This window comes from Saccopteryx leptura, chromosome 4, assembly GCF_036850995.1.
Source record: "Saccopteryx leptura isolate mSacLep1 chromosome 4, mSacLep1_pri_phased_curated, whole genome shotgun sequence".
NCBI lineage: Eukaryota > Metazoa > Chordata > Mammalia > Chiroptera > Emballonuridae > Saccopteryx > Saccopteryx leptura.
In genome coordinates this window covers 215,902,791-215,927,217 of record NC_089506.1, presented here as the reverse complement: position 1 = coordinate 215,927,217, position 24,427 = coordinate 215,902,791, and the positions used below count along the sequence as shown (strand labels likewise).

The following is a 24,427-nucleotide window of genomic DNA, read 5'->3' as shown; positions in this document are numbered from 1 at the left end:
TGCTTTACAGGTTTCAGCTGAGTTTCTGTCATTGGCAGCCCAAAGAATTATGTTAAAAATCATAATATGACCATATAATTTTTACAGGTATAATTAATGAAACTACACATGTTTAAAGTGATATATGTATATATTATACTAGTAAAACCCCCATTATAATTTGATATACATTCTTCTAGCTGCTTTTTCTTTGTTTATAATATACATATATATACATATTTATAAATATACACACAAACACACATCCTTTTAAACAAAAACAGGAACACAATATAAACAATGCTTAGCTATTTTCCATGTTCCTTAAATAACTTTTTGCTGAGGAATGGATTAAATAGACAATATCCATTTGGTTCTAGTCACAAATTACAGGGATTAAGTTTTAAATGGCAAGTAAGGCATTCAGGATTAAAGCTCAATTTGTGTGAAAATCCAAACAGTTAACATGAGGAGAAGAGGGAGGGGAAAAAAAGAACCTTCATTGTTCTTTTCTTGACTTGCCAAAATCTGTCAACCCCATTATTCTTACCAAGAACCCTACCCAAGGATGATCCAAAGCTCCTTAACCAGTAGAGTGGTCTTCCCTTCCTCGTCACCTCCCGTTCGGGAAGTGCTGACTGCCCATCTGGCCCGTCCAGCCCCCTTCGCCTGCAGGGTCTGCAGTTCCGAAGGAGCCCCCCTCCTTCCAAGCTCTCTGCCGGGGTCTCTCCGGCCACCCCACCTCCTTTGGCCCCAGGTGCTGACTGTGGTGTCTCGGTCCCTCTCACTTCCTGGGTCTCCCTCCCTCTGTCTTCCCTCCTCTTTCTAGTCACCAGGAAATGGGTCCCCAGGCTGGGGAACCCAGAGTGTCACTCCCAGTCCAGGGCTGAAGCCCAAGGAGAGCTCCTCGCAGGACACTGGGTCTGGGGAGGAGGCCCGGTTCCTTCCAGAAAAACAGCGTGTGTACGAGGCAGGCGGTTCGTGCGGCATGTCCATAGACATGATTCTCCTTTGATCCTCACAGCAGCCCTCGAAGTGGTTGTCATCACTCCATTTAAGATACAAGGAAACCCAGCTCCTGCATCTTCCAGGAACTTGGATCCTCCCCTCCAAGGCCATTCACAAAAATATTTAAATGTCCACTGAAGTATTACTGTATGGAATGGAACATTCTGCGGCATTTTTAGATGAAACGTGAGACTTCAAAGAGATCCCGGCGTGTGGTGGGCCGTCCTGGGCCCTCATCTCCCACTCTCCAGGGCTGCGTTTATCCACCTTCGAGGGAGGAGACGTCACCAGGAAGACTTGAGGGGCATAAGCACATACCCAGCCAAACTTTCTACCAGCCTGTGCCTCTCAAACGCTAATGCCCGTACAGATCACCTGGAAATGACGCTGAGATGCAGGCTCCGGTTCAGTAGGTCTGGGGTGGGGGGTGGGGGGTGGGGGGTGGGGGAGGTTTCTCTAACAAATTCTCAGGTCATGCCCGTGGGCCACACTTCGAGTAGCAGGGCCCTAGGTTAGTCCTTCTTATTCCCCACCATCACAATACACCCGCCTCTAACAGATGCCTTTGCACCTGAGCTGGGAAGAACACGTCTTTGGAGTCCAGCCTGGCTCCGAGGCGCAACACTGGCCTTAGCTTCCTGGTCTGGGAAACAGAGGGGACGGCAGGACCCGTCCAGTCTGGGCGGGTTTCCCGGGGAGGGTGAAGGGCCGCTCGGGTGAAGGCGGCAGCACCCCGTGTCAGTGGGAAGGCGTCAGCACAGTACCTGGTGCCTTGAAAGCTCTCAGTGAACATTAGTTACATGCACATTTCCAGAGTTCTATTATTTAAATAGCACTACCCTCACCCCCTCCCCCGCCCATACTACCCCGATGCCTTAACTATTCCGTTCCTTTTCCCAGAAATCCACTCCAACCCACTCCAGCCTCCACCCAAATCCCCTCCAAGGCCCAGCTCAGTTCCCAAACTCTCCATGAAGCCCCCCAAACCCCCACCCCAACATCCTCAATCTCATTCACTTCTGCTCTCTCGGAAACCCTGCAATTATATTAAATTACATACAACACAGTGAGGAATAGTGTATGATTAAGTGCTAAATTGCTACATTTAACTATATAGATTGCTCACTTATTATCTGGGGATTTGGAGGCTTGGGGGTCACTCCTGATCTCTGCGTCTAACCTCCTCTGAGCCTCGGTTTTCTCATCAAAAGGAAATATTAATAAGGGCTACTACACAGGGCTGCTGCGAGGATTAACCGGGAGAAACGGAAAGTATTTAGGAAACTCTCTTTCTTGTTCTTTATAAGCCCAGCAGGATTACAGTCCTGGGGGGGGAACCGTGGGAAAGGGGGGGGGGGACACGCATGTGGAGCGCGGCCCTCGGCCCAGTCTTCGCTTCAGCACACGGAGGAACTCAGCGATGACGACTGCCGAGGGTGACTTAGTACCACTCAGCCAGCCCTGGGCAGACACCAGACACCGGACACGGCCTCCAGCCCCGAGAGCTCGCCCGCACCCTGACTTCACTCTCTGGCTAGAAAATGGAGGCATTAACACTTAAGGCACCCATAAAGGTGTGAGAACCTTGCAAAGTGTCAAACTGATCATCAGCCTTTTGCAGCAAACATTTACGAAACGTTCAGCTCCAGGCTGTGACACAACAGAAGCTCTGACCCCGAGTACATTCAGATACCAACTTGCCAGCAGGTCTGACTCAGCCACCAGGAGCTGCTCTGCAGGATGCAGACCCCTTCCAGTCCCAAGCAGCCTGTGACTGGCACCCCCTGCTGTGTGCATCCAGCCGGGCACACACCCAGGCCTCCTTCCCTGACATCAGTGGTGGCCTGCTGGGAGTTCCGGGGACACCTGTTTGATTGAATAATGCACAAAGGCATTTTTCTGGGAAGAGAGTCTATCACGTTCATCAGATTCAAGACCAAACACCGCAAACAGATGATTATAATAAAATGCACAAAATGTGATGTCAAGGACCTGAATGAGGGAACTGGCGCGGCCCCCTGGGAGGCACGGCTGCCCCCCCCCCCACCCCACCCCCACCCCTGTCATCTGGGAAGCCTTGATCACCCTCCCACTCCACATTCAATCCAGCAGCTTCATGAGAACACGATGGTATATCCCACAGCTGCCCGCTTCTCCCCACCTGCCCCGCCCACCCGTGCTCAGGCCCCCTCCCTGGCTTCCAGCTCCTGCCCTCACCTCTGCAGTCTGCTCTCTGCCACAGCCTGGGGGTCTTTGTGGAAGGCACGTCTCATCATGCTCTTCCACAGGAGCTGCAGCCACCAGGCCCTCCCCCCGCCACGCCACGCCACATCACGCCACACCAGACCAACACCCTCAAAACCCAGCAAGCCTCAAGTCACAGTCCTTCTGACTGGAGCACCATCCTTCCAGCTGTACACCCAGATGTGTCACCTCTTTTAAGGCTGCAGCTCTTCCCTCCTCAGGGAGGTCCACCCTGGCCGCCCCATTTAAAATTCAGGCTGTGTATGTGCACACACACACCCCTCCCAATGTGCCTCCCCACCACCACCACCACCATCAGCTTAACACCTACTGTACCTTATTTAGAATGCCTTTCCTTACTTGGGCTGTCCCCAGCACTAGAATGACAATTCCATGAAGGCAGGAACTGTCTGGAATTTGATCGCTTGTATATTCCAAGCCCCTAGGACAGTCCCTGGCTCACAGTGGGCTCACTAACTACCCATTGAGTGAATTATTTGCTTAAATAAGGAGACATTTGAACTGGGATTTTAGAGTTGGAATGTTTTCTGAGGGACAAGAAAAGGGACAGGCATTCCAGGCAGAAGGATCGATGCAGCCAAAGGTTTGGGGGCCTGAAGTTCATGGCCAGAAGTTGGGTTTGAGTAGAGTGACGTGTTCCAAGGAGGTGCTAGTTAAGGACAGCAAAGGGTCTGAGGGGTCTGGAGGTGACACAGAAGCCAGGCCTCACTGCCATTATTGCTATTCTCATCATCTCTGTCCCCAGTGCTGACCTGAGAGGGTGCAGAGTTTTACCAATGGCCGTACCAGTAATGCTCTCTGGGGGGAATAATGGAATTGGAAAGAACACCAAGAATCAGTTATGTTTAAAGGAGCCCGACAGAGTCTGTGTTTCAGGAAGCGCGTATTCCTGAGGCCAATACTGGAACTCCGCTCCACAGGGCTGACTCAGTGAGTGCCCGAGTCGAGCCGGGCACAGAGGAGCAGCTGGGAGGAGTGCTGGCTTCCAGGGTGCGCGTGTCTCACATCTCCGTGTCACCTCTCGGGGTCTCGACCTAACCTTGCGGGTGTCGGGTCCCAGCAGAGAACAGTCGTTTCAAAAGGCTTTACCAGCGAGCCGTGGAAACACCGTGTCTGGGGGCACTTCTGAGTTCAGAGCCCTTCCGCACACCTGAGTGACTCTGCCTCCCCACCCCGCCCGCACAGTGTCACATCTTAACTGAGGGACAATTTATGGGTAATAAATGAACAACACGGCCCTGGCCGGTTGCCTCAGAGGTAGAGCGTCGGCCTGGCGTGCAGGAGTCCCGGGTTCGATTCCCGGCCAGGGCACACAGGAGAAGCGCCCATCTGCCTCTCCACCCCTCCCCCTCTCCTTCCTCTCTGTCTCTCTCTTCCCCTCCCGCAGCCGAGGCTCCACTGGAGCAAAGATGGCCCGGGCGCTGAGGATGGCTCTGTGGCCTCTGCCTCAGGCGCTAGAATGGCTCTGGATGCAACAGAGCAACGCCCCAGAGGGGCAGAGCATCGCCCCCTGGTGGGCATGCCGGGTGGATCCCGGTCGGGCGCATGCGGGAATCTGTCTGACTGCCTCCCCGTTTCCAGCTTCGGAAAAATGAAAGAAAAAAAAAATGAACAACACTCCAGATTCCTGGGGCCTGCTCTTCAGGCTGCCTCAACTGACATTTATCGTGCTCTGTGGGTCTCATTGTGAGTGTCACAAAGAAAAAAACAAAAAACGCTATGCTCTCTAGGATCATTGGCCCCATTGTAGAGAGGAAAACCGAGGCTTTGGAAGCTGAACAAGCTGCATGCCGCCACAAGGCACCCAGTGGATAGTCGATGTGTGTTGTTTTTGTCAGCTCGGCATCATCCATTTTCTCCTGGTGACATCACCTCAATTTTCCTTTGGGAAACCACCTCTCCTCCACTCTCAATCCATGTATGTGTGTGTGTGTGGGGGGGGAGATAATACTGCCTGCACATGACCTCTCCTGGCCAATCAGGGCTTTCTGTCTCCCTGGCCACGTGACTGGTTCAGGGCTAGGCACGGGCCCCAAGCCAGGCCAGCAGACTCAGCTCAGGGATTGGCTGACTCTTCTGGACACCTTCCCATCCTTCTTCCCCAGAATGATTAGCTGACATGAGCTGAGAGCCACTAGGAGCCTAGCGATGGAATCCGAGAGCCGCCACAAAGGAAGCCATTTTTATCAACTGATCAGGGTCCCCATTGTGAACTTCCTTCTATGTCCCACGGAGAGATCTGCCCAAGAGCGACATCAACACAGAGGAGAGATCCGCCCAAGAGCGACATCAACACAGAGGAGAGATCCGCCCAAGAGCGACATCAACACAGAGGAGAGATCCGCCCAAGAGCGACATCAACACAGAGGAGAGATCCGCCCAAGAGCGACATCAACACAGAGGAGAGATCCGCCCAAGAGCGACATCAACACAGAGGAGAGATCCGCCCAAGAGCGACATCAACACAGAGGAGAGATCCGCCCAAGAGCAACATCAACACAGAGGAGAGATCCGCCCAAGAGCGACATCAACACAGAGGAGAGATCCGCCCAAGAGCGACATCAACACAGAGGAGAGATCCGCCCAAGAGCGACATCAACACAGAGGAGAGATCCGCCCAAGAGCGACATCAACACAGAGGAGAGATCCGCCCAAGAGCAACATCAACACAGAGGCAGCAGAACTCAGGACAGAGGGAGGCAGACCAGACAGAAGCTGCAGCCTCTTAACTACATCGTGTCTAACCACCTAAAGTCAGACCTATCTTTGCCTTTTTAATCACAAGAGTTAATACATTTGTTTTTTTCTTCAAACCAGTTTGAATTGTGTGTGTGTGTGTGTGTGTGTGTGTGTGTGTGTGTGTGTGTAGGAGTGTGTGTGAGAGAGAGAGAGAGGAAGAGGGAGAGAGAGGGAGAGAGATTTACCCCTGAGTGAGTTCTCAGTGGTCCAGGGATAGAGCTAATACTCAAGACTGTCTGAATCCACAGTCTATGCCACCAGCTCGGGCTCAGAGAAGCACTTCGTAGAGAACTAAAATGATACCTTAATGAATACTCTCCATGACGGCTCTACACCCACAGTAAGAGCTGATCCAAATGTATCCTATAGTAAAAAACTCCTATTCTTCCTTCAAAACCCTCCCCCAGTGTCGACCCCTCTGCTCTCCCAGTGGGTCTGTTCCCTGTGTCCCAGTGCTGTGTCATGTCTTCAATGCATAGTAACTAGCTGAATGAAAGAGTATAGTTCTGAGCTGGCTCTTTACTGCTTTTGCTGACATATCAGATGTACTCCTATCCCCAAAACAGGAGCAGCCAATAATCTGCAGCCGGTATGCCTAGATAGCAAACAGAAGCCAAGCAATCGAGGACCTAGAGTGACGGCTGGTCCTACCCCTGAGCGGGGGAATGAAACAACACAGAACCCTGCAGCAAAGACCTGAGCTCCTCACAACCTGGGCATGTGGTAACGAGACCATCCGCCCTGCACACCCAGGTGGGTAAGCCAAGGAAGAGCTCCGTTAACTTCTCAAACACCTTAGACTTACACTTGTTACTAACCTACTCTGCTGGTACCATACCATCCTCTCCTGGTACCGATACAGACTGTGCGATGTTATACTGTTTAGTGTCAGGGTCTGTAGGGTAGGGGTGCAGATCCCGATTGAGGGTTCCCTCCTGAACTCGCCTACGCAGTCGGCTGCATCTTTAGAAAATGTTTTTCTTACACAGCTGTCTGAAAAACCATTCTCCACACGTGCCTTAAAAATAATTAACACGGCTTTGGATTCTCAGAAAAGTTTTCTTGTGCAATGTGTATCATAAACTGACTTTTAGGCTGCCAAATATAGATCTTTCTCTTTTTAAAATCTTAAATGAGTTTACTTTAACAGGAAAATGTATACTAATGCCATAAATGGAAAATCATTATCACTTGACAGAACTAGAAGGCAGCCGTAAATTCGGGCCGACTGAAACAGCACACGTTTACTGCCTGGGACAGGACAGGGCTGGGGAGGCACGCAGCCCACACTCCAGGAAATCAGTGCCAGCACTCCCGCGTCCGCGTCCACGCAGCCCACACTCCGGGAATCGGCCCAGCACTCCTGTGTCCGCGTCCACGCAGCCCACACTCCGGGAATCGGCCCAGCACTCCTGTGTCCACGTCCACGCAGCCCACACTCCGGGAATCGGCCCAGCACTCCCGCGTCCACGCAGCCCACACTCCGGGAATCGGCCCAGCACTCCCGCGTCCACGTCCACGCAGCCCGCACTCCGGGAATCGGCCCAGCACTCCCGCGTCCACGTCCACGCAGCCCACACTCCGGGAATCGGCCCAGCACTCCCGCGTCCACGTCCACGCAGCCCACACTCCGGGAATCGGCCCAGCACTCCCACGTCCACATCCACGCAGCCCTGCCAGGGGCAGCGCTGGCCGCATTTTACAAATCTGTCCGTCCTCTCAGTAGTTACTGAACACCTATTCTGGAGACACACGTGTACTCATTACAGTCTCTGCTATCATGGCGCTCACCTCCCAATGAAAGGAGACAGGCGATAAAAAACAACAAGTAATTAGCAGTATTTCAGCCAGCGCTATGTGCCACGGAGACTAGAAGAGGAAGTGTGGGGAGGACAAGGTGCTGTTGTAGCCCGGGTCAGAGAAGGCAAGAAAATGGGCTGAAGGAAGTGAAGGAAAGAACCCCGTGGGAATCTGGACAAAGGTGGCAGGAAGGCGGGGGACAGGGGGCATGGGGTGGGACACAGGGTGGTGGCCATGGTGGAGACTCTGTAAGGAAGCTAGGAAGCTGTTGGAGGGGTCTGAGCAGACCGGACATCATCTCACCAGGTTTTAAGTGAGTCAGGGTGGGCCGAGGCCGACCACGTCCACACCTCTCGGCCCTGCTCCCTGGGAGCCCGGGGCGGCCTCAGGCCCGCGAGGGCCTAGAAGCACGTCTGCAGCACGAACAGCCCCCGACGCCTAAGGATGGTGCTAATGTGATTTAGGGCTGCCGTCACCTGTCTGGGCCTTGGCCCCGCAGAGCCAGACACTGGGCCTGCTGGGAGGGGAGAGGCACCTGGGTGGAATTTTATCTCCTCCACTCTCTGCCTCCAGCCCCTGCCTTCACCAGAGAACATTTCCCCCTAAGGGAGAGAACCGCCCACAGAGCGCATCCATCACCAGGACAAGCTGGGTGGCCTGGCCCCCACCCCTCAGGGGCAGGCACCCAGGGGTCCCTTGCTCTTCATTCCACAAACATGTCCTGAGCTTCTCCTATAGGTTGGGCGCTGAGCTAAGGGCCAGAGACAGACTGAGAAAAATGTAATCTGGCTCCACCACCCTCCGACCTCTTTACACACACACACACACACAGGCCCCCTGGCCCAACAGCCCTTCTGGCTGGTTCTCAGAGAAGCCAAGTCCCTTCCTCCTCAGGGCTGGGCACCTGCTCTCTCCCCTGCCCAGAAAGTTTCCTCCTGGCTGGTGGGCCTGTGTGGCCCTTCCTGGGGCCTCTCCCGACGGCCCAGGCCTCCTTGGCCTCCTCCAAGAGGCAGCACTTCTCGCTCTTGGAAAGTGTTTGTGGGTCCCCACCTGGATGCCAGGCCCATGAGGGCTGGGCAGGCGCTAACTCCCACCGCTGGGTGTCCCAGCCGGCTAGCGCCTGGCACACACAGGAAGCTGACAAAGTATTTGTGGAAAGGAACAAGCAAGGAGGAAAGGAAGGAAAGGAAGGCAGGAGAACAAGATCCCTGTTCTCAGGGAACTTAGCAAGGAGGCCACTGAAAGACGATTGTTCCAGTGCCATGGGGCAGGTGCCACCAAGAGGAAGTGGCTGTGCTGGGGGTGGTGACACAGTGCACGGGTTTCTGGCATCAGTCGGGGATTGGAGGCTCTGCGGAGAAGAGGACTTGGTGCTGAGCTGTAAAGGCGCACACTGGGTGGGTGGGGGAGGGCAGGGGAGGGGCTGGAAGGGCATCCAGGCCCGGAACAGTCTGTACGAAAAGTACAACGCAAGAGGACCCTGGGGAGCCTGTCTGGGGGCTGGGATGGAGAGTGGTCAGGGCATGCTGGCTGCTCCCAGAGGATAGCCAGAGGGAACTAACTGGCTTCTGACATGCCAGCCCGCTTTAAGCCAGACGAGGTCTGAGCCCCTTTGCGCCAATGACAGGTGCTGAGTGGCAGGGAAACCCGAGGTAGGGAGTGAAATCTCGTGCACAAGCCCAGGGCAATTCTGTGGGGTTCAGGGGCCCCACATTCAATGTTCTCTCACACACTCTAGTCAAATTCTTGCTGTGTGAGGTCACACAGATCCAGGCACAGGAAGGAGATGGTTCACGGTGGTTCTCTCGCACCCTGACCCTCAGTGACACTGACCATGTGGGACTGCGACCCCTTCCTCTCCTCGCTCCTCCATTTCCCTCTCCTTTCCTTCTTACCTTCTTTCGGGTTTGCAGAGCACCTCCTATCGAACAAGTTCATCTGGGGACACGGGGGGGGGGAGTGTGTGAGCAGAGAGTAGGAGGGAAAAGGAGGGACAGAGGGGAGCAGAGGGAGCGGCGGGTGACCCGGGGCTGAGCGGGCCAGACCACCAAGGCCACAAGGACCGCAGCAGGGAGTCTACCCTTACCGCAGCCCAGTAGGAAGCCCCTTTGGGTTACGGGGGAGAGGGTGGATGCTGGGATAGAGGCTGGAGGTGGCCCAGAGCGGGTGCTGGGGTGCAGGCGGCCACCACAGAGTTCAGACAAGAGGTGTCAGCAACATGGAGGAGGCAGGGAGAGGATCGGCTGAAGGCGCAGGCACAGGACTAGGTAAGAGGAGGTGAAGGAGGAGAGGTACTGAGGGTGACTCTGTAGCTTCCGGACAGTCGGCGGTGCCATTCTCGGAGGGGTGGCGGCTGCGGCGGAAGCAGAGCTGAGTCTGGTTTGCGGCAGTTGTGTTGAGACTTTGAGGCCCCTCAGGGAGCAGCTCATGGCTGACAGCTGGATGTACAGGTTTGGGGTTCAAGGCTTCATGACATTGTTAAGAGGCCCCTCCTTTCCGGCTCGCCCCGCCCCACACTGGGTGGCACCTCCCTCCCTGAGCACTGTCACAGACCACGCTCTGGAGGGGCGTCTATCAGAGCCGCACGGACACGGGCCTGGCGAGTGTCGTGGATGCTGACTGTGCCCCGGTCACTCATTCACACCCCAGCTGCCAGTGCGGTAGTGGCTGGCAGCACAGAGCTGTGCCCCTACTGGGAAGCCTGTTTTGCCCAGGTCATGCCTGCTTTCTGATACTGGTTGATGCCAAAGACCCAGGCTTCTTGCCTCAGCTGGAAACACAGAGCCCCCTGTGGGATCAGCACAGCCTGAATGGCAGTTCGGCTCCTCCCACCTGAATGGCAGTTCGGCTCCTCCCTCCTGAATGGCAGTTCGGCTCCTCCCTCCTGAATGGCCAGTTCAGCTCCTCCGTCCTGAATGGCAGTTCGGCTCCTCCCTCCTGAATGGCCAGTTCAGCTCCTCTGTCCTGAATGGCAGTTCGGCTCCTCCCACCTGAATGGCAGTTCGGCTCCTCCCTCCTGAATGGCAGTTCGGCTCCTCCCTCCTGAATGGCCAGTTCAGCTCCTCCGTCCTGAATGGCAGTTCGGCTCCTCCCTCCTGAATGGCAGTTCGGCTCCTCCCTCCTGAATGGCCAGTTCAGCTCCTCCGTCCTGAATGGCAGTTCGGCTCCTCCCTCCTGAATGGCCAGTTCAGCTCCTCCGTCCTGAATGGCAGTTCGGCTCCTCCCTCCTGAATGGCCAGTTCAGCTCCTCCGTCCTGAATGGCAGTCCGGCTCCTCCCACCTGAATGGCAGTTCGGCTCCTCCCTCCTGAATGGCAGTTCAGCTCCTCCGTCCTGAATGGCAGTTCGGCTCCTCCCTCCTGAATGGCAGTTCGGCTCCTCCCTCCTGAATGGCAGTTCAGCTCCTCCTTCCTGAATGGCAATTCAGCTCCTCTCTCCGCCCAGTCTTGCCTCCCCACCCCTCACAGATGCTGTTCCTCTGAGCCCTCCCCCATTAACCTGCTGCACAGATGTGTCCGGCCCAGAGCCTGCTTCCTGGGGACCCAGGGCCACACACCTTTCATCCCCGACCATGAGCTCCTAGGGCAGGTTGAGTCTTGCTACATCAAAGGCCATTGATACACGCACTTTGAACTGAATGGACAATCCTGACTCGGCGGGCACTATGCACAGTGGTCCTGAATCCAAACTGGACAGACCCAAGTCCCGAAAGTACAATGGATTCCTCAGACCATAGACCCTAATTTTAAATTCGGAAATCTGGTTGCCATGGATGTATGTGACACAGGCCCTCAATTCCTGGGTCTTCATTCAACAGCTGAGGGAGATGGGCAGGGTTCAGCTACAGAGCCAGGGGCCTGGGCAAAAATCCTGTCTCGCTGAGTGAGTGGAAGATGATACCCGTGCCCAAGTTCCCTCAGCTGTCCAACTAGTGTGAAGTCCAGCTGTATTCTAATAGCCAGCATTCCTAATAGTCAAAAAGTGGAAGCAAGCCAACCGTCCACGGATGGACGAACGGCTAGCCAGGGAGTGGTGTGTCCATACAACAGAACAGTCTTTGGTCATAAAAGGGAACAAAGGCCTGACACCTGCTGTGCTCTGGATGGCCCGTGGCAGCATCTTCCTAAGTGAAAGAGACCAGAGACAAAAGGCTTCTCACTTGGCTTAAATACTGCTTGATTATACACTTAAATTTTTTTTAATCTTATTTTTAGAGGAGGGGAGGAGGAGCGGGAAGCATCAACTCATAATAGATGCTTCCTGTATGTGCCTTGACCAGGCAAGCCCAGGGTTTCAAACCCGAGACCTCAGCGTTCCAGGTCCACGCTTTATCCACTGCGCCACCACAGGTCAAGCTGATGATACACTTTAAAATGGTAAGTTTTATGTTGTGTAAATTTTATATCAATTTAAAAAATGCAAAAAGGTGGAATGATGATTAAAAGCCTCCACCTTATAAACATAAAATGCTCACTAGACCGCTGTCTGGTTCATAACACGTCTCAGTAAGAGTGAGCAACTACGATGGTGCTGATGAGAAATCTTCATGACGATGGCACAAAATCTGAACTCACAGTTCCCTAGTCCCAACTCCCCCAGCTAATCCCGAGGCACTTCATGCGACAAAGCTAATACCCACCTGAAGTTCATGCAAAGAAAAGTGACATAACGTTTTTAAGGATGCAACTTTCCTTTTCCCACGCAGGAAGTGGCTGAGCTAACCTGTGTCTCGGGAGCGCAGCTGGGTCTGTCTCTGGGGAGGGGCTGCTGTCACACCCTCCGAACAGGCACCGGCTGGTGACAATCGCATCCTGGCCCGGGCACCAGCTCTTGAGCATGTCATCACAGGTGGCAGGCAGAGAATGCCAGGAGGCTGGCAGCAGAGTAAGAGGCCCGTGAGAGAAAAGTCGGTCTGCACTAATACAAATGGCGTTTCCATGTCTCCGCTGGTGTGTTTGTCAAAACGGGATGACTTCAAGCTGGTGAAGTCTCGGAATAGAAACTGGCTGACAGGGAAGAAGCCAGGCATGCAGGCTGCAGGAGAGACGGCACTTCATTTGTGCAGAGGAGGAAAGGAAGAGGGTGGGAGTCTCTTCCAGCCCCGAAAGGAGCCTGGGTCCTCTCTGAATGTGGGTTAAGATCAGAACAGCAGCCACAAACCATCATCTCTCAGCCTCCTGCTGGCTCCTCTGCCCCACAGCCCGCCACTGGGCTTTACTCTAAAACACAGACCTCCATGGCTTCCCTTATTAAAACCCTGCAGCAGGCCCTGGCCGGTTGGCTCAGTGGTAGAGCATCGGCCTGGCGTGCAGGAGTCTCGGGTTCGATTCCCGGCCAGGGCACACAGGAGAAGCGCCCATCTGCTTCTCCACCCCTCCCTCTCTCCATCCTCTCTGTCTCTCTCTTCCCCTCCCGCAGCCAAGGCTCCATTGGAGCAAAGTTGGCCTGGGCACTGAGGATGGCTCCATGGCCTCTGCCTCAGGTGCTAGAATGGCTCTGGTTGCAGCAGAGCAACACCCCAGATGGGCAGAGCATCGCCCCCTGGTGGGCATGCTGGGTGGATCCCAGTTGTGCGCATGCAGGAATCTGTCTAGACTGCCTCCCCGTTTCCAACTTCAGAAAAATACAAGAACAAAAAACAAAAAAAACCCCTGCAGCAGCTGCGAGTAAGGTGGCGGGCACTCTGGGGAGTAGTGTGGCAGTACTCACTAAAACAAGACGAGCTCTTCCGCGCCCAGCCCCAGCCTACTGCCCCGGCCAGGACGCCCCTTGGAGTGTACTGGAAAGATGCACACAGGCACGTGAGGAACGTACACAGTGCTGCTGCCCTCCAGCCGGGAAAGGCCTGCAACCCAGGCTATCTGCCCACACTGTGTGCGACAGCCTGCAAGAGCCCGGTTGGTCCGAACTCCCTGGACGCATCTCCTACCTTTCAGGGAGGCAGGGCAAGGCGCAAGTTATAAAATCACCTTACAGAACAACACATTCATTGTGACCCCATTTTGTTAAAATACACACGCTGAAAATATACCACTTATATTTTATGGGTAAGTTGGGTTCACAGATGCACACAGAAAGGTCTGGAAGGACGTGTCCAGCTCATGACAAGTTACTCCAGGAGGGAAAGACTGGGATCAGGGAAACGTAGCAATTGGCAAAAGGGACTTCAGCCTTATCTAGGAGGTTAAGCATAATTTCCTGAAGGAAGCTGTTTCCGTGTATTACTACATAACTAATGACTTCCACCCACCCACCTCCCTTATCAAAAAAGAAAAGATTAACATCGCTGGTCCCCCATCCCAAGCAGACTCAGCCTGCCGGGGCTCTGCCAGTTACAGGTCCCGCGTCCGGCTGTCCGCTCCGGGTCTTGACAGGTTTCTTTGTTGTTGTTGTTGTTGTTTACAGGGACAGAGAGAGAGGTAGTCAGGGACAGACAGGAACAGAGAGAGATGAGAAGCATCAATCATCAGTTTTTCGTTTTGACACCTTAGTTGTTCATTGATTGCTTTCTCATATGTGCCTTGACCGCGGGCCTTCAGCAGACCGAGTAACCCCTTGCTTGAGCCAGCAACCTTGGGTCCAAGCTGGCGAGCTTTTTGCTTAAGCCAGATGAGCCCATGCTCAAGCTGGCGACCTCGGGGTCTCGAACCTGGGTCCTCCACATCCCAGTCTGACACTCTATCCACTGCGCCACCGCCTGGTCAGGCTCTTGACAGGTTTTCAGCTGAAGCCCCGATCTCCCTCCTACAGCCCACTTCCCTCTCTTTCCCACCTCTGGCTGCTCAGACCAAACTCTCACGTCCTTCTCGAGTCCTTTTTTTCTCCCACCCACATCCAATCTAACACCAAGTCCAACTGGCTCTGCCTCCGCAATGCCCAGGGCCCGGCGCCTCCTCCACACCCTCGTGGCTCCCCTGCCCCGCGATGCTTGGGGCCCGGCGCCTCCTCCACACCCTCGCGGCTCCCCTGCCCCGCGATGCTTGGGGCCCGGCGCCTCCTCCACACCCTCGCGGCTCCCCTGCCCCGAGATGCTTGGGGCCCGGCGCCTCCTCCACACCCTAGCGGCTCCCCTGCCCCGCGATGCTTGGGGCCCGGCGCCTCCTCCACACCCTCGCGGCTCCCCTGCCCCGCGATGCTTGGGGCCTGGGGCCCGGCGCCTCCTCCACACCCTCGTGGCTCCCCTGCCCCGCGATGCTTGGGGCCGGCGCCTTCTCTGCCCCTCATACTAGCCCCGTGCTGCCTCCACCATCTCCGTGGGGACCCTGCAACTGCTGGCTGTCTCCTGCTTCTGCCCTTGCATGTGGCCGGAGGAGGGGGACGCGTCCTGCTCAGATCTATTCTGTCCCGGCCCTCCCCCACTCTAATGACCCCGTGGCTCCCACCTCACACAGACAAAAGCCTAAGTCCTTACAAACAGCCACAGTGCCTTGTCGGACCTGGCTTCACCCCCCTGGCCTCACCCCCACTACCTTGGCCTTCATTCCCCTAATTCAGACACATGGGCTATGCCCTCTCGACTCTAGCCCTGGCTGTCCCCTCTGCCCTCTCACTTCCAACAGTCTCCGTGAGGCCTCCCGGAGGAACCCGAGTAACACAGTAGTGCTCCCGCACTCCCAACCCCCCTTCTCTGCTGTATTACTTTCTCTCTGACACCTTTATACTTTACTGATTTGCTTAGTGTCTGCCTTTGGCCCCTAGGATACAAGCTCCATGAACGCGTGGGTCTGTCTGTTGTGCTCACTGCAGAATCTATGGGACCCAGGACAGTGCCTGGCACACAGCAGGTAACCGATAAATACCTGCTAGGTGAATAGCTGAATGTGCCAAGTTTGCTCTTTGCCACCCGTTTGCTCACACACACTCTCTGCTTCCATCACAGTGAACTGCCTGCTGGTCCCTCAAACCTCGGTGTGCTCCTGTGTCCACACCTGCCCCTACCTTCCTGGTGGTTCTCCCCAGACTCCTGGACTTCCCATTGTTTCAGAATTCATCAACCCTTACAGTTTACAGAATCAACTACTTGATGGTGGCCACATGGGTGGGCACGCTTCACCTCACTGAACCATGACAATCGCTTATAAAGTATATACCATCATCTCCATTTTACAGCCATGGAAACTGAGGCACAGAGAGACACCAGTGAAAAAGCACCGAGCTGAACTTGAACCTAGCTTCACTGGACTCCAGAGTCTGGGCTTATCCTCTTAAGTACCACCAGGTCCCCCACAAAGCTGTGAGTTCTGTGATGGCCAGGCCTGAAGCATCTGCCCAATCACCAAAGAAATAAGCAAACTGACCACCGTCAAGCTCAGAGCCCTGGCCCGGGACTGCGCCATGATGAAGGCACACAGTGGGTCCTTGAGCTCCCGGGCCTGAGGCACTGTCTCGCCCTCACGGACACCACCAGAGGGGCCTCCCTGGGTCTACGCAGCCCAGCACAGCAGCAGAGCGTTGATACTACGCGCCTCAGCATCAGGCAGAACCGGGATGAAGTCCTGGTTCCTTCACTTACTAGCTGTGCGACTTCAAGCCTCCCGGCCATTTGTAAAACGTGCAGCTGGACTCTGGACAGCGCCCTGCCCCACGGCCACAGGTCACAGCCCTGAGACTCCTGGAGGCCATGTCCAGACCGTCTGACCCCACCACTGCCCACAGGTGGCTGGACCAAGAGCAGGCACCTGACCCACACAGGGCCAATAATCCTGGGGAATTTGGACTAAAAGGTTCAGGGAAGATCTGACTGCTTTTGTGGAAGGAGGGAATTGGACTCGGGAGTTGCTGGTGGAGTGATTTTCCGCCAGGAGAACTGAGAAACAGAGAAAGCTGGCTTGTGCCAAGTGAGGGTGGCACGGATGCTGGCAGACGTGAAGGGAGGAGCCACGGAGAGAGGCCTGGGGCCCCGCAGACCCCAGGCGCTGGTTCACGGTTCTTGAAACCCTTCTTGACATCTCGACCCCCACAGGCCCTGCCCCCCGGGCTTCTGTGCAGCACCCGCTCCTTAGAGCCTTATGATGGAGTAATGTCATCCTCCTGCAACTGGGGCTGCACTGGGGTTGTTTTTTGGTTTGTTTTGTTTAAACTGCCCTAAGTAATACAAATACTCTGCAGACTTGTTATAGAAAATAAAACTAATACATGAAGAAACGCTGACCTCGGCCTGGCCCGTGGTAAATAACACCCGATAGTTGGTTGCTAATATTATCATTACAATCAATCCGCAAGGACACGCTGTTACAGGAACTGGACCAATTAATCATCGCGCCCAGTCATCTAAATCACTCTTCCCCTGAAGGGTGATGTGCCATGCCTCTGTCCTTGGTCCTATCCCAGGCCATAATTTCATCAATGGCTGGATCTGCCTGGTGAAGGCTGTTTATTAAGTCCGCGGATGACATTCAGATGGGACTCGCACAGGATGAACTGAATGACAAGATCGGGGTTCAGATCGCTCTCTACAAGCGAGAAATGGGTCAAAGACAGCTTGAGAAAATGCATCATGGCCAAGGTAACAGTCCTGTGCAAGGAGAAGCACTGGGGGGAAAGTCTGGCTCGAGGAAAGTCCATGAGACAGAGACAGGGTTTTTAGCTAATGTGTCTCCGTCTGAGCTGACAGTGTGGTGTGGCTGTCAACCCCGCCCCCCCAGCACACACAGAGTGGGTATATAAGACATTTTGTTAGAACAAGAGGAAAGACACCTACTACTGTTCGCCAGGCCCCACATTACACACATGACACGCTATTTCAGTTGATACTCTCATTAATCTATGAGACGGGCATTATGACCATTAGTCCCATTTCACAGATGAGAAAGCTGAGGCTTAAATAAGTGCAGAAACTTGACCCAGGTAGCAGAGAGCAGAGTTAGTATTTGAACCCAGCTCTTATTAGACAGTTACTCCTCATCCCTATAGTCTACACTGATCAACTCATAGCTGGAATATTCAGTTTGGTCCTGACACAGTGTATTTTTAGAGAGAAATAAACGTATCCAGATTAAGGTGACCATAAAGGTGAAAACTCTCACAAGAAGTCACCCTGAGACTGAATCAAGTTGGGAACACCAAGAGCAAGTACATACATCAGCCTCTCCTACCCAGGTCCACAGAAATGACACCATTTAAAATCCATAGATGGCCTTGGCCAGTTAGCGCAGTCAGTTAAGAGTGTTATCATGAAATGACAAGGTTGTGGGTTCAATCACCGGTCAGGGCACACACAGGAAGCAACCAAAGAATGCATGACTGAGTGGAACAACAAATGATTGCTTCCCTTCCCCCTCCCCTCTCTCCCTTCCTCTCTCTGTCTCTCTAAAAAATCCATAAAATTAAGCCCTGGCCGCATAGCTCGGCTGGTTGGAGTGTCCTTCTGGAGTGAGAAGATTGCCAGTTCAATTCCCCAGTCAGGGTGCACACAGGAGCAGCTTGATGTTCCTGTCTCTCTCTCTCTCTCTCTCTTCCTGCCTCTCTCAATAAATAAATAAAATATAAAATCCATAGAACATGGAAAAATAAGGGGGGAGGGGATTGGCAGATTACACATCTTAAGAAATCCCTGAGACATGGCTGGCAGCCAGGCCAAAGCAGAAGTTCGGAAGGACTGCTGTGAAAGGGGAAGGTGGTCTTGGGCTGCTCGAAACCTACAGTCAACACATTTTCCAGGGAGGAGAGGGCCTGCAGTCAAATGTCAGATTGATGACGCCTATGGGGACACCAGGAAGTGGCCCTTCGATCCACCAGCCTATAGGACACGTGACTGGGCCAGACGGGAAGGCAAAGCTATCCAGAAGGAAATGGAAGATCCTGTGCTCAGGAGACAAACTACTAGCCCCGCCCTTCCTGCAGCAAGCTCCGCCCCTCTGCCCCCAGTCCCTGGAGGTGACCTTGAGGAGAGACAGCCCCACAGGGAAGAAACAGGGGATCACAGCACGTGGAAGAGCACATATTCACACATTACCAAACATCCCAGGAGAGCTCACACCGTGAAAGAGAGGGGCCAGCTCAACAAACAGAAGAACTAACAACCAAAGAAAGGGAAATACAATGCAAGCTGAGACATTCCAAATCTGTTTGGTATTCTCAGAGGAGTAAGAGAGGAGACTGACACCCTCAGACAAGAACAGCCTAGTATGGGAGAGGATTAATTAGAAATCATAAATAAAAGATTTAATCCTCAGGATAGAAAAATCAAAAGTCACTGAAGAGGGGAGCGGATACAGAGAAAACTGATGAGCTAGATCAGGCAGAGGCATTTGCCCAAAATGCGGGAATAAGAACAAAGAGTACGGGCAAAAATATAAAGGCGTGTTACTGCCCCAGCTTCAGCAAGTCAGACATTCTCAAATATTTTTGGTAGGAGTGTAAATTGTTAGGCTTTTCTTACGAAGCTATTCCAGATTTCTTACCCCACGAGCCAAGCAAATCCCTGCTGTTAAGCCCAAGGTTAGCAAATTACAGCCCACTCCCTACTTTTGTAAATAAAGTTATACTGGAATACAGCCACAATCCTTCATTTAACTACTGCCTTTGGCTGCTTTCATGCTACAACAACAGAGTTGAGCAGTCATGACAGAGGTAGTACTGCGCACAGAGCCTAAAATACGCACTATCTATCCCTCTATGGAAAAAGCTGCTGCTCCCGGGGTTAGTTGGGTTTTCCGTTATTTGGAGCCAAATGCACTGCCAATTGAAACAATGGTAGGAAAAAAAGTCAAGGACGATTAACATCCAATTGATAACCGGTTATTTCTAGGGAGGACAAAAAGATTGGGGTGATTTGAGGGAGAATTTTTATTTAACATACAAACCAGAAACGTTTTAAATAATGACAATGAACTCAAACTATTACATAATTTAACTTTTCTAATATAAGAACAGCTGAAGGTCAATATCACTGTGATAAATTAATAATACACTTAAAAATATGGATGAATTCCGCCTGACCAGGCGGTGGCACATGGATAGAGCGTCGGACTGGGATGCAGAGGACCCAGGTTCAAGACCGCGAGGTCGCCAGCTTGAGCGCGGGCTCATCTGGTTTGAGCAAAAGCTCACCAGCTTGGACCCAAGGTCACTGGCTCAAGCAAGGGGTTACTTGGTCTGCTGAAGGCCCGCAGTCAAGGCACATATGAGAAAGCAATCAATGAACAACTAAGGTGTCACAATGAAAAACTAATGATTGATGCTTCTTATCTCTCTCCATTCCTGTCTGTCTGTCCCTATCTGTCCCTCTGTCCGACTCTATCTCTGAAAAAAGAAAAAAAAGGATATGTTTAACAAAAAGACGAAAAACAAGATTTACTCTATGCATCCTAATACTGAAATATTATGTAGTGGCATTTAAAAAAGCTAGAAGAAATATCAAAACAAGTGATGGTGAGCCCTGGCCTCTTGGCTCAGTGGTGGAGCGTCGGCTCTGTTCAAATCCTGGGTTCGATTCCCAGTCAGGGCACACAAGAGAAGTGCCCATCTGCTTCTCCACCCTTCCCCCTCTCCTTCCTCTCTGTCTCTCTCTCTTACCCTCCCGCACCCAAGACTCCACTAGAGCAAAGCTGGCCCAGGCACTGAGGATGGCTCCATGGCCTCCGCCTCAGGCACTAGAATGGTTCTGGTTGCAACGGGGCAACACCCCAGATGGGCAGAGCATCGCTCCCTGGTGGGCATGCCTGGTGGATCCCGGTCGGGCACATGCAGGAGTCTATCTCTCTGCCTCCCCGCTTCTCACTTCAGAAAAATACAAAAAACAACACGTGATGGTGATTATTTAGATGGCAGGATAATGACTAATTTTTGCACCTTCTTGTACTTTGATTTCTCTACAATCAGCACACATTAGTTCTGGAGTAAGAAAGAGGCGTGCACCTCCAGGTGGGAACTACGCCTGCACTGCCTCCCCCAGCTCCGTGGCTGAGGGACTGCGGAGTGGGCGGGCCCAGGGGCGGGGCCTGATGAATAGTAATGACATATGTTTAAACAGCACCTACAGGCATGCTTCTAATACTCTTCATAGGGATTCTTCTGTAGTCATCTCAACAACCCCAGGAAGAGGTACTACATTTTCAGCTCCATTCTGCGGACAAGGAAACTGAGGCACAGGGAGGTCACGTAATGTGCTAAAGACCACACCGCTACGTAAGTGGTAGAGCCAGGATGCAACCCAGACAGTCCGGCCTAGAAGCCTACCCGCCGGTGACCGCTCTTGCCATTCCATCTCCCAAGTGTGAAGCCTTCTCCCAGGGTATCAAACAAAGCGCAGCAGGCCCAAAGAATGTTTTTGAAAGAGTTTAGTTTTCTTTAAAAAATAAAAAAGGCATCACAGTAGTTATCCTAGGGAAGAAGACTTATTAAACCTCCTTACACTTACTTCACAGTTTCTTTTCACCCATAATCTCTTCAGAAGCTTCCAAACAGAAATGCATTTAGCAGAGGAAGTATCACACTGACTCGGCTTCTCGGTGAGGAAACTGAGGCTGCCATTGTCCCCGCCTCCTACCCGCCTGCCCAACCCTGTGGTCCCCGGAGTACACTCCCCCCCTCCACTCCCACTGAGCTCTGAACCAGCAGAGGAGGGAAAGCAACCTTCATGAGAACCCATCACATATTTGTCTCCCCCAATCTCACCGAGTCCTCAGACACCTGAGGAGGAAGGACCAATGGCACCCGCCTTACAGATATAGAAACTGAGCCTGGGCACGGTCAAGTATGTGCCTAAGGTCCCCCGGCTGCCTCCCAAAGCGACCCACCCTCTCATCGCTTTGCACCAATGCACAGAACACAGAGTTTCGGTGGCCCCGCATTTGCCGTGTTAACTGGGGCAGGTGGCCCACTGCTGAGCCGAGGGTGCCTCGCTTGCAAGATGAGGATACTATTGCTTTCCTCACAGGGTCTTGTAAGGATGGACAGGAAAGCATTTTTTTTTAAGAGGAGGGGAGATAAAGAGACAGACTCCCGCTTGTGCCCCACCTGGGATTCACCTGGCAACCCCTGTCTAGGGCCCAATTCTCACACCAACTAGGTTCTCCTCAGTGCCTGGGTCCACACTCAAACCCACAGACCCATGGCTGTGAGAGGGGAAAAGAGCGAGAAGGAAACAGAGAGAGGAAGAGAAGGAAGTGGTTTCTTCTCATGTGTGTCCTGATTGGGGATCAAACCCAAGATGCTGCATGCCAGGCCAACACCCTATCCACTGACTCAACGGGCCAGGGTCCAGGAAAGCATTTTTTTTTTTTTTTTTATGAAGCTGGAAACGAGGAGGCAGTCAGACAGACTCTCGCATGCGCCCAACCGGGATCCACCCGGCACACCTACCAGGGGGCGATGCTCTGCCCATCCGGGGCGTCGCTCTGTCGCAACCAGAGCCATTCTAGCACCTGAGGCAGAGGCCAAGGAGCCATCCCCAGCACCCAGGCCATCTTTTTGCTCCAATGGAGCCTCAGCTGCGGGAGGGGAAGAGAGAGACAAAGAGGAAGGAGAGGGGGAGGGGTGGAGAAGCAGATGGGTGCTTCTCCTGTGTGCCCTGGCCAGGAATCGAACCCGGGACTTCCGCACGCCAGGCCGACGCTCTACTGCTGAGCCAACCGGCCAGGGCCCACGAAAGCATTTTTTAACAACTGGACTGCTTGTTAGTTTTTTTCTTTGTTTGTTTTTGTTTTTGTATTTTTCCAAAGTTAGAAGCAGGGAGGCAGTCAGACAGACTCCCGCATGTGCCCTACCAGGATCCACCTGGCATGCCCACCAGGAGGTGATGCTCTGCCCATCTAGGACTTTGCTTTGCTGCAGCCAGAGCCATTCTAGTGCCTGAGGTGGAGGTCATGGAACCGTCCTCAGCGCACAAGCCAACTTTGCTCCAATGGAGCCTTGGCTGCAAGAGGGGAAGAGAGAGACCGAGAGGAAGGAGAGGGGGAAGGATGGAGAAGCAGATGGATACTTCTCCTGTGTGCCCTGACCGGGAATCGAACCTGGGACTACTGCACGCCAGGCCGATGCTCTACCACTGAGCCAACCGGCCAGGGCCAGGCTGCTTGTCAGTTCTTTTTTTTGTTTTGTTTTGTTTTGTTGTTGTTGTTGTTGTTTTTGTATTTTTTCTGAAGCTGGAAACGGGGAGAGACAGTCAGACAGACTCCCGCATGCGCCCGACCGGGATCCACCCGGCACGCCCACCAGGGGTGACGCTCTACCCACCAGGGGGCGATGCTCTGCCCCTCCGGGGCGTCGCTCTGCCGCAACCAGAGCCACTCTAGCACCTGGGGCAGAGGCCAAGGAGCCATCCCCAGCGCCCGGTCCATCTTTGCTCCAATGGAGCCTTGGCTGCGGGAGGGGAAGAGAGAGACAGAGAGGAAGGAGGGGGTGGGGGTGGAGAAGCAAATGGGCGCTTCTCCTATGTGCCCTGGCCGGGAATCGAACCCGGGTCCCCCGCATGCCAGGCCGACGCTCTACCGCTGAGCCAACCGGCCAGGGCCCTGCTTGTCAGTTTTAACGCCCCCGCTACAATGTGGCAGGGTGGTGGACAGCTGCTATTTTTGTCTCCCCACCATTCTTCCCCCTTTCTTCTGGGAACAGGATCCTGGTGATCCTTTGGGAGAAAACTTCTTCCTTACCATGTATGGACTCGGGGTTGACCCCACCCAGCCTTGTCTCCAGGGTCGGTGCACAACCCTGAACTGACCGTGAGTCTCGGTCTGGACACTCGGCTGGCCCTGTGGTAGGGGAGCTGCTCGAGTCTGCTGGTGTTGCCGAGAGAATCAGAGTGACAGAAAGAGGACAAAGAAGCAGCAACTAACACCCTTTCAAGACTCACGACACGTCCGGCTCTGCTCAGAGCACCCCTGACAGCCCGATGAGGTCGGTGCCACTATTATCCCCATTCTACAGAGGCAGAAACTGAGGTGCAGAGGCAGTCAAGCACCTGAGTAACTGATCAACCCGAGGCCGTCTGGTCACTGCCCGGCCTCTGCGCGAGCCGGGAGCTGCCGGTGGCCGGCACGCACTGAGCACCCCGCCCGCTGGAGAGGGGCCCCGTCACGGAGGAAGGCCGAGAGGAGAGTCAGAGCACCTGGGTGGTCTGCCCTGAACTTTTCAACGAGCTGAGGCAACAAATTCCTGTTTCTGCTGCAGCTGGTCTGAGGAGGGCTTTTGTCGCCTGGACAGTCTGGGTGACATGGCTTGTGGACCCTAATGAAGTTGAAGTCGCAGAACCGCTGGCTCTCGTCACACACGGGGACCGCTGAATCGCTGGAGGCCCACGAGGGGCGCACCATGTACCCACGGTCCATAGTGGTAACTTAGGGCGGGAACTCAATGGCCTGACACTCCCACGGCCCCGGCCCGTCTCCGGAAGAGCTGTCCCCAGACACCCTTCCTCACGCAGGAGACACATCTTTCCTGAGTAATTCGCAGCAGCCTCCTTTTCTCAGATAGTATCACTCTCTTTCCAATGGTCTGCCGTATTCTGTAAAGTGATTTGGGGGGTAGGGAAGTTAAAGGAAGACTCTTTCAGGGCAATTTTATGCCGGAGATTCGAGGACCCAGGTGACTTTGATGATGCTCTGTTGAAGGACACACTGCTGAGCAGAAACAGACTCGGGGAGGAAAGGCTGTCAGAATGATCTCTTTCTGGTCCCAAATTGCAACTCTCTGATGGT

General features: G+C 53.7%; 1 protein-coding gene across 3 annotated transcripts in view; it reads right to left on the bottom strand.

The window, feature by feature from the left end:
* The window catches only part of KATNIP (katanin interacting protein), a 198,132-nt gene that overhangs the window by 136,390 nt on the left and 37,315 nt on the right, over window positions 1–24,427 (bottom strand). The window lies entirely within an intron of this gene.